The sequence below is a fragment of the Piliocolobus tephrosceles genome, chromosome 2 (assembly GCF_002776525.5).
Source record: "Piliocolobus tephrosceles isolate RC106 chromosome 2, ASM277652v3, whole genome shotgun sequence".
In the NCBI taxonomy this organism is placed as follows: Eukaryota; Metazoa; Chordata; class Mammalia; order Primates; family Cercopithecidae; genus Piliocolobus; species Piliocolobus tephrosceles.
In genome coordinates this window covers 42,160,128-42,170,008 of record NC_045435.1, presented here as the reverse complement: position 1 = coordinate 42,170,008, position 9,881 = coordinate 42,160,128, and the positions used below count along the sequence as shown (strand labels likewise).

The following is a 9,881-nucleotide window of genomic DNA, read 5'->3' as shown; positions in this document are numbered from 1 at the left end:
CTGCATGAGCACCCAGATAGATGCCCAGAGTCTCAGCAGCTAATTGGTCCAGAAAAGGTACATGTGGGAATGAAGGAAATGGATCTGGGCTCAGGTTACCATATTCCCAGAATTCTCCCTGAAAGATGGTGTTCGCTCTGCATTGTAAATTTATTATTTCTTTCTGGCCTCCCATCTCTGGCATCAAGTATTCTCCCACTTCAAATACTCAAATACACCAGTCATATTGGATCAGGGCCCACCCTAATGCCTCATATGAGGCACTTAATTACTTTTGAAAAGATCCCATTTCCAAATAAGGTCACATTCTGAGGTACTGGGGTTAGGAGTGCAACAGATATTTTTTGAGGAGCACAATTCAATGATTACACCCTCTGTGATCAGTTTAGTTGTGAATACTTTTACCTGTGACTTCCTCTTTTAAGATTTTTGGTGTTTTTTTTTTTTTTTTACCATAAAAATTATATATTTTTACATGGTTAAATGAGTCAAATTGTTTCTTTTGGACGTCTGAGAATGAAAACACTTTCTATTCCAAGGTTTTAGGATTACTCTTCTATATCTTATTGAAATAATTTTATTGATGTTTCATGTTTAAAAGTTTAGTCTATTTGGAAATTAATCTGTGCATGGTACAGAGTGTCTGTTGACTTAAGCACAAACATGTCTTTCTTAAGGACAAACATTAGTTCTTGCCACTGCAAGGAAGAAAACATCTCCTAACTGACTCTTAATTAGAAAGAACACATTTCCTCCCATGGAATCAGTAAATCACACCATTATCCATGGTGGTACTTAGTTCTTTGTTCTTTTTCTGCTTCCCTTTCAGGCTTAGCAGAGTAAGAAAGCAGCCACAAACCTGCTTTAAATGCCTCTCCCTTAGCAACACAATTAGAGCCTCAGAAATGCACAGTCTAGAAAAGACTGGATTAAATTATTTGTCAAGAACAGTTACTCTCTCCTCAATCTCCATCTGGGTGAAAAGAAGGGTGTTACCCATTCTTACATACATGCACAAACATACATACATGTTCGCACACATTTATATGTATGTATATAGAAAATATTGAATTAAAAAACACTCTAAAATCTAGTTTTCTGTACTTTCTTATTTTCTGGAAATGGACAATTAATGTAATGACAATTTTGTCTCTTTTCTTTCCAATGTTTTTAAGCTTATTTTTTGTCCTATTGCATTGTCTAGAATTTTATGAACAACTTTGATTGATAGTTATAGGTTTACAGCACTTCATCTGCAATTCCTAAATGCCAAAAAACTCTGAAATCTAAGGTCTGTGGCAAACTCTTTGGGTAATAAAATCTGACCTGAACCAATGTGGACTATTTGCACTCTTTAAGTATACAACTTGGGGCAAGTGCATTTGGTGGCCTAGGCAGTAATGTGCTTGATTATGGACTGCTCTCCCAATCCTCACTGGGGTTGTTTTCCAAGGTATAATATATGTAGGACATTGTCTTTGAGAAATCTGAAAAAAAAAAAAAAAAAAAAAAAAAAAAACCTGATTGTGAGATTTAATTGATCCCAAGGATTTTAAAGGGTTTCTGGAATCTTAGATCATGGATTATGCATATGTTTTTCTCTAGTGTTTAATCATTCAACTCGTCCTAAGTTGTTGGCTTGTGACAGATACTTTTTAAGTTAAAGTGGTTTTCCATGCCATGAATATTTATTGATATATTTACTTTTTCTACTACTTATTGGTCATTTATATTTCCTGTGAAAAGTATCAACTGTATTTAGACTTTAAAATGTTTGGAGACTTCTGGTTTTTGGCCTGAAATATGAGGAGCTTGGTCTTCACTCCTATCCTTGTAATAAGAAGAAAACAAAACCAAACTGAAAATTAACAACTCTTCTTAGATCCATAAAGAACTGAGACCACAGGGAAAACAACTGCCTCCAAAATTGGAAAGACAGGTGTATACAGAGGATCACAACTTACTGGAGCAGAAATTAAATAATTCAAATATAAAGCTGTTGGCCTTTGGATTATTTGAGAGAAATGAGACTATATGGCCTGAGTCATGAAGCATGCAGCTATAACTTCTGCTTCTCCAGTTATGGATTAACTCCCTCCCTTATTCTTGTACTGTAGAGAATTAGAAAAGACTGAAAAGGTGCCAAGGATAAGACCCCCTTGAGCTCACTACCCTCCTTTACAGAGTAATAAGTAATTCTCCCTGGAATGCAGCAATCTTTAACCAACCGCATCTCTGTAAGGTATGCATTGGTCTTGTATGGAAAATGTCATAATCCTCCTGAACCTCTGTCTCTGCCTATATCAAGGAAGCCCAAACTTCTCCACTTTGGAACACTGACTCATTTATTTGGAGCCTGTGATTCTCAGTTGACATCCTTAAACTTTGCATTCAAATAAACTCTATACTTAATCATATTTTCTGAGTCTCATTATTTAAGATTGACACCTATGAGCAGAAACCTTCCCAGAAACCGGTACTGGGGTAGAAAATCCTGAACTGTAATTGATGAGTTTCTGGAGGCTCAGTGTGGTGTGGATGAGCTTAAAAGTTAAAAACTTCAGGTGGCCCAGTCTTGAGGGGGTGGGAGCACACTTAATTATTGAGTTTTACTTCCAGAAACTACCAGGTTCTCATAGTGGGGACTGAAATAAATCCCCTTCTGCTTCCAGTAGGGTGATATAGTTTGAATCTGTGTCCCTGCCCAAGTCTCATGTTGAACTGTAATCCACAATGTTGGAGGTGGAACCTGGTGAGAGATGATTGGATCATGGTGGTGTATCCTTAAGGAATGAATGGTTTGTCACCATCCCCTTGGTGCTATTCTTATGATTGAGTTCTCATGAGATCTGGTTGTTAAAAAGTGTGTAGCACCTCTGGGAAAACTAGCTAGCCATATGTAGAAAGCTGAAACTGGATCCCTTCCTTACACCTTATACAAAAATTAATTCAAGATAGATTAAAGACTTGAATGTTAGACCTAAAACCATAAAAACCCTAGAAGAAAACCTAGGCAATACCATTCAGGACATAGGCATGGGCAAGGACTTCATGACTAAAATACCAAAAGCAATGGCAACAAAAGCCAAAATAGACAAATGGGATCTAATTAAACTAAAGAGCTTCTGCACAGCAAAAGAAACTACCATCAGAGTGAACAGGCAACCTACAGAATGGGAGAAAATTTTTGCAATCTACCCGTCTGACAAAGGGCTAATATCCAGAATCTACAAAGGACTTAAACAAATATACAAGAAAAAAAACAAACAGCCCCATCAAAAAGTGGGCAAAGGATATGAACAGACACTTCTCAAAAGAAGACATTTATGCAGCCAACAGACACATGAAAAAATGCTCATCACCACTGGCCATCAGAGAAATGCAAATCAAAACCACAATGAGTTACCATCTCACGCCGGTTAGAATGTCAATCATTAAAAAGTGAGGAAACAACAGATGCTGGAGAGGATGTGGAGAAATAGGAACGCTTTTACACTGTTGGTGGGAGTGTAAATTAGTTGAACCACTGTGGAAGACAGTGTGGCTATTCCTCAAGGATCTAGAACTAGAAATACCATTTGACCCAGCAATCCCATTACTGGGTATATACCCAAAGGATTAAAAGTCATGCTACTATAAAGACATATGCACACTTATGTTTATTGCAGCACTGTTCACAATAGCAAAGACTTGGAACCAACCCAAATGTCTATCAATGATAGACTGGATTAAGAAAATGTAACACATATACACCATGGAATACTATGCAGCCATAAAAAAGGATGAGTTCATGTCCTTTGCAGGGACATGGGTGAAGCCAGAAACCGTCATCCTCAGCAAACTATCACAAGGACAGAAAACCAAACACCACATGTTCTCACTCATAAGTGGGCACTGAACAATGAGAACACTTGGACACAGGGCAGGGAACATCACACACTGGGGCTTGTCAGGGGGTGGGAGGCTGGGGGAGGGATAGCACTGAGAGAAATACCTAATGTAAATGACAAGCTGATGGGTGCAGCAAGCCAACATGGCACATGTATACCTATGTCACAAACCTGCACATTGTGCACATGTACCCTAGAACTTAAAGTGTAAGAAAAAAAGTGTGTAGCACCTCTCCCCTTGCTCTCTGTCTTGCTCCTGCTCCCACCATGTAACACATCTGCTCCCCCTTTGCCTTCTGCCATGAATCAAAGCTTCCTGAGGCCTTCCCAGAAGCAAATGCCACTATGTTTTCTGTACAGCCTGCAGAACCATGAACCAAATAAACCTCTTTTCTTTATAAATTACCTAGTCTCAGGTATTTCTTTATGGCAAGATGAGAACAGATTAATACACAAGCGGCAGAGAAAAGAAGTTATTTTGAAGTACTCCAGAGCATTCTATTTTAACAAGCCCTGCCATTAAGGGAAACTGTTTGCCAGAGCCTAACAGACTGAGGTTTTACCAGAGCTTAACTGGGAGAAGAAAATAGCCAACTCCAGCCCCTTCTAGCTTTCTCAACTCATGAAAGGCATATAGGGGGAGAAAAGCAACTGAGAAGCACTTGTGAAATTCACAGGCCAGGCTCATAGACTTACTGAAATACTGAGACCTTTACAGAACTATAGAAAGCTTCCCCTCCCCAACACCTTACCACCACATCAGTAGGGCTCCTGTAAAACAGGGTAGGCAAAATCATAGACACCCAAGGAAATTTTGTCTTCCTACACCTACAGCTACAGCAAACAGTAAACACTAGTCAAATGAGCATACAAATCTCACACTAAAGGCCTATCAATCTCAGTTCCTTTTACCCAATATATCATGAAATGCTTTCAACAAAAAATTACAAGGCATACTAAAAGACAAAAAACACAATTTGAAGAGACAGAAGAGAAAGCATCAGAATGAGACTCAGATATGACAGGAATGTTGGAATGATTAGACAAGGAATTTAAAACAACTATGAATAATACACTATGTGGCCTAATGGAAAAAGTGGACAGCATGCAAGAACAGATGAGTCATGTAAGCAGAGAGAAGGAAACTACAAAAACCTCCATCTTTTGCCTATAACTACACAGACCCACCAGCAATTAATTAACAATTAATTGTTAATTCTATTTACAGCTATAATTGTCTCACTTTCTCATACTTCATACTTTCATTCTATTTCTCACTCTTTCTGTCTTGCTTGTCAGACTTGCCAGAAACTTATCTATTTTACTGATCTTTGCAAAGAAACAATTCTTGATCCCTTTTCTCAATTGTGCCTACTAGTTGCTTTCTAATTAATTAACTTCTGCTTTTATCTCTATTAATTCCTTTTCTGCTTCATGCTGTTATTTTATTTTATTTTTTTATTCAAGGTTTCTATTTTTATTCAACTATAAGCAAACAGCAGAATTACCACAACATTCAGCAACTCCAGACCAGCTTTTCTTACCCCCATGAAGGATGATCAATTTAATAGACACAGATTTAAGGATTCCTGATAAGCTGTCAGCTGGCACTGCTATGGGTCTAGACGATCATGCTCCAACAACAGCAAAGTCACTCTCTCTACTGCTTTTTCCAGGAATGCTCTTTAAAGGGACCAGAATGAGACACTGACACCTATTAAGGCATCTGCGATGTGCCATGTTGGGGTTTAGCCTCAGTGCCAGCCTCTGGTTGTCAAGGTGAATGACAGCACCATAAAAACACACTGTGTACAATTCTGGACTCAGGATCACAAAGGCAGAGGCAACCAATTCTTTTTTTTTTTTTAACCTCCAAAAAAGATTCGTTGATGCTTTCCTTTATTACTATAGACGTGGTCTTTTTCCCCCCAATTTTTCTTCCTCTAAATTCTGGGTTGCTATTTTTTTGTTATTATTATTCTACTTTAAGTTCTAGAGTACATGTGAAGAACGTGCAGGTTTGTTACACAGGTATATATGTGCCATGGTGGTTTGCTGCACCCATCAACCCATCATCTAGATTAGATATTTCTCTTAATGCTACCTCTCCCCAAGCCCTCCACGCCCCAACAGGCCCTGGTGTGTGATGTTTCCCTCCCTGTGTCCATGTGTCCTTGTTGTTCGACTCCCACTTAAGAGTGAGAACATACAGTGTTCAGTTTTCTGTTCTTGTGTTAGTTTGCTGAGAATGATGGTTTCCAGCTTCATCCATGTCCCTGCAAAGGACATTAACTCATCCTTTTTTATGGCTGCATAGTATTCCATGATGTATATGTGTCACATTTTCTTTACCAGTCTACCATTGATGGACATTTGGGTTGGTTCCAAGTCTTTGCTGTTGTGAACAGTGCCACAATAAACATACGTGTGCAAGTGTCTTTATAGTAGAATGACATATGAAAAAAATGTTTGTCATCACTGGTCATTAGAGAAATGCAAATCTAAACTGCAATGAGACACCATCTCATGCCAGTTAGAATGGCAACCATTAAAAAGCCAGGAAACAACAAATGCTAGAGAGAATGTGGAGAAATAGAAAAGCTTTTATGCTGTTGGTGGGAGTGTAAATTAGTTCAACCATTGAGGAAGACAGTGTGGCAATTCCTCAATGATCTAGAACTAGAAATACCATTTGATCCAGCGATCTCATTACTGGGTTGCTATTTTTACATTAACAATTTGATGACCCTACAACAGTCATCCAAAATATCTCCCATATGGAGTTCAAATTTGATCAAAACATAAACCTGACTGAGTGAATGAGTGACTAGAATTATAAAGCACAGGCAGTAGGAAAAGTCACCATAAACCGCCATCTGAATGCTTAGGTCTTGCCTGTGCAAAAGGGAGCGGGAAGAGGAGAAATCTGCACACAACACTGAACTGGGGAACACGGCTTGGGACCTCCAGGACAGTTCAGGTCTCTGAGCTGCCCCCTACTTCCTAGATAGCTGTTCCTACAGTTTAGGCATTTAGTAGTCCCACTCAGCCTGGAAACATGTGCTGCCCACCAGGACCTGGAGCTCGTACTTTTTATGGACGGACGCCACCTTGAATTTGCCACGGTGGTCTCCAGATCGGTTGCTTAGGATGGACTCTTCACACCTCAGTGGTCTGTCCTGCTGGTAAACCAGCCAGACATAGCATTGGAGGCCTGTAGTCTTGGAAGGCCCCGAACCTAGGTAATTGGAGAGGACTGTGCCACTGTTGATGTCATTATCCTTCATGTTGACCACCAGGATATGATGCCATTCACTGTATTTGGGATCCTTCCCTGTGGGAGCACCCGGGGCTGTCAGGACCAAGGTACAGGGTTTCTCCAAATCAAGAGCATCCCACAAAATGCTGGTGGGTCTGTTCTTAACCTGGGTGGGCGTCAGCACTCTGCCCAGCTTGTGCACCTCTGCCTCGCCATAGGTGACATGCAGCGGGTGCTGCGGTTGCTCATCCACTTTCTGCAGGCTCAAGGGCCAGATCGCTTGCTAAGGTCCACCTGCATGGGGCGGGGACGAGTGGAGCGTGCAGCCGGGAAGTGCCACTGTAGGTGTAGGCCAGGCGCAGGCAGCAGCAGCGACTCAGAGGCCTCAGTCTGGTTTTATTTTATAGTTATCTTTTTAATCCCATGAAAGTAGTTATTGTTCATTTATTTTCATTATTTTTTACTGGTTAATAAAGCCATTTAGATCCTGAGTCCAGTGTAACTGCCACTGTAGTGAGGAGGTGGCCTCATAGGAGTTGGGACTGGCAGGGGAAGAATGACCAATCCCTGTACAGTAGTGGAGTGGAAGGGTAGAACAAGAAGGGTAGAATGAGCCTCCTGTTTTCCTGGCCATAGATATTCCTTTATTGTATCTATTTTAATGGCAGAAAATCGTTCATCATGGGGATGTATTACAATTTGTGACCACAATCTCCAAATACTGAATATTTAGGTTCATTCGAAGGTCAGTTTATGAAATATCTATCGGGCACCAGGCCTTGCATGAGGGGCTGAGTATATGATAATGAGCAACGGACATACATTCTGTTCTTAGAATATTTTACTGATGAAAATGATGCAACAGATAAGTCTTAGCAACATCTATTACTGCGTCTTTAGAATAAATTCCCAGAATTAGCCTTGTTAGGTCAAAAGGTGTGCACATTTTTGCAGCTTTGTTGCATCCAATCAGCCAGTCTTCGCATATTAGAGTCATTAGTACTGAACACTGCCCACCTTCTGAATGATCACTATTATATTTAAAAATATTACTTGCCAGTTTAAGTGTAAAATTATGTCACACGTTTGTTTTTATTTTCATTTACGGCCAGTATTGCTTGTCCATTCTATAGTTTGTGAACCACTCACCCATGTCCTCTGATCATTGCTATATTATTAGTGTTTTGTCTTTTATATTTTGGTTTTTATCGTATACATATGAAGAACATCATATATATGTCTTTCTCTGATAATTGCATTGCTAACATGAAATCCATATCTTTGTACTTTGCCTTTAATTTAGTTTATGACACTTTATGACATATAAATATTTTAAACTTTAAGTGGTTGAGTCTGTAAATTCTATACTGATTTTCCTTTGTAGTGATGTATAGAAGGGGTTCTATATCCTAGTGATTAGACAAAGGTTTCTATTTTCCTCATGCTATTTTTATTCTTCCATGCAAGGCTAGGGCCTTTTCAAGGGGCCTTGTCCAAAAGTGGGAGCAGAATACTCATTTGATAAATTTATCAAGTGCCCCTCTGTGCTGGGGAGATGCAATCCTTAGCTTTCCTGATGACAAGCCTAGAAGAGCTGGTCTGAACTTTGCCTGGTGTTCCTCAGAGGTGGGGGTTGCTGCTGGGGAAGGAAGGAAAGCCATGACATGTGACAGGGTTCATTTGTAATCTGACTTATTTCTAGGCATTTTTGGTTATGCAAATTAGGTGAATCTTTGGTTTCAAGACCCTTGTGGATGCTGCTGAGAAATAACAAAGACTTTAGTCCAGAAACTCACTGGAAGTGGAGTTTGGGGTTAGTCAACTCTGCTCAGTAGCTTTTCAAGGTTGGAAGGAGGGCTTCTTCAGGCTGGAGTCAAAAGTGGTAATCCTGGTTGATTTCTCTGCGAGCTGGAATTTACACACACCTGGGAACACAATGCCAACTCTAAAAGTGAAACCTTGGCCCCCTGCCATTTGCTGCTGACCTTGCAAGACATAACAACAGCTAGATGTTATGGGTTGAAATGTGTCCTCTCCCCCATTCAAATGTTAAAGTTCTAATCCCTAGAACCTCAGATTTTGACCTTATTTGTAAATAGAGTTATTACATGATTAGTTAAAATGAGATCATACTGGTGTAGGATGAGCGCACAATAAAATGTGACTGGCATCCTTATGAAAAGAATGCCAATCTTGCTGGGCGCAGTGGCTCACACCTGTAATCCCAGCACTTTGGGAGGCCAAGGCGGGGTGGATCACGAGCTCAGGAGATCAAGACCATCCTGGCTAACATGGTGAAACCCCGTCTCTACTAAAAATACAAAAAAAATTAGCTGGGCGTGGTGGCGGGCGCCTATAGTCCCAGCTACTCGGGAGGCTGAGGCAGGAGAATGGCATGAACCTGGGAGGCGGAGCTTGCAGTGAGCCGAGATTGCACCATTGCACTCCAGCCTGGATGACAGAGCGAGACTCTGTCTCAAAACAAAACAAAACAAAACAAAAAAAGAATGCCAATCCTGCTGACACCTTAATCTTGAACTTCAGCCTTGAAAACGAGGAGACAATATATTTCTCTTCTTTAAGGGAGTGGTGCTTTGTTATGGCAGCTCTAGCAAACTGATACACTAGGGCTTATATGACACTTCATGCCAGATACTGTCCCAAGTCTTGTAGAGTGTTAAGCCATTATATCCCCTCCACAGTTTTATTGGGTAAGAGCTATGAATGCCCCC

At 40.2% G+C, this 9,881-nt stretch overlaps 1 pseudogene; it reads right to left on the bottom strand.

Annotated features, from left to right (window-relative positions):
* Positions 1 to 6,886: 6,886 nt before the first annotated feature.
* On the bottom strand, positions 6,887 to 7,449 carry LOC111544662 (annotated as a pseudogene).
* Between the last annotated feature and the right edge of the window lie 2,432 nt (positions 7,450 to 9,881).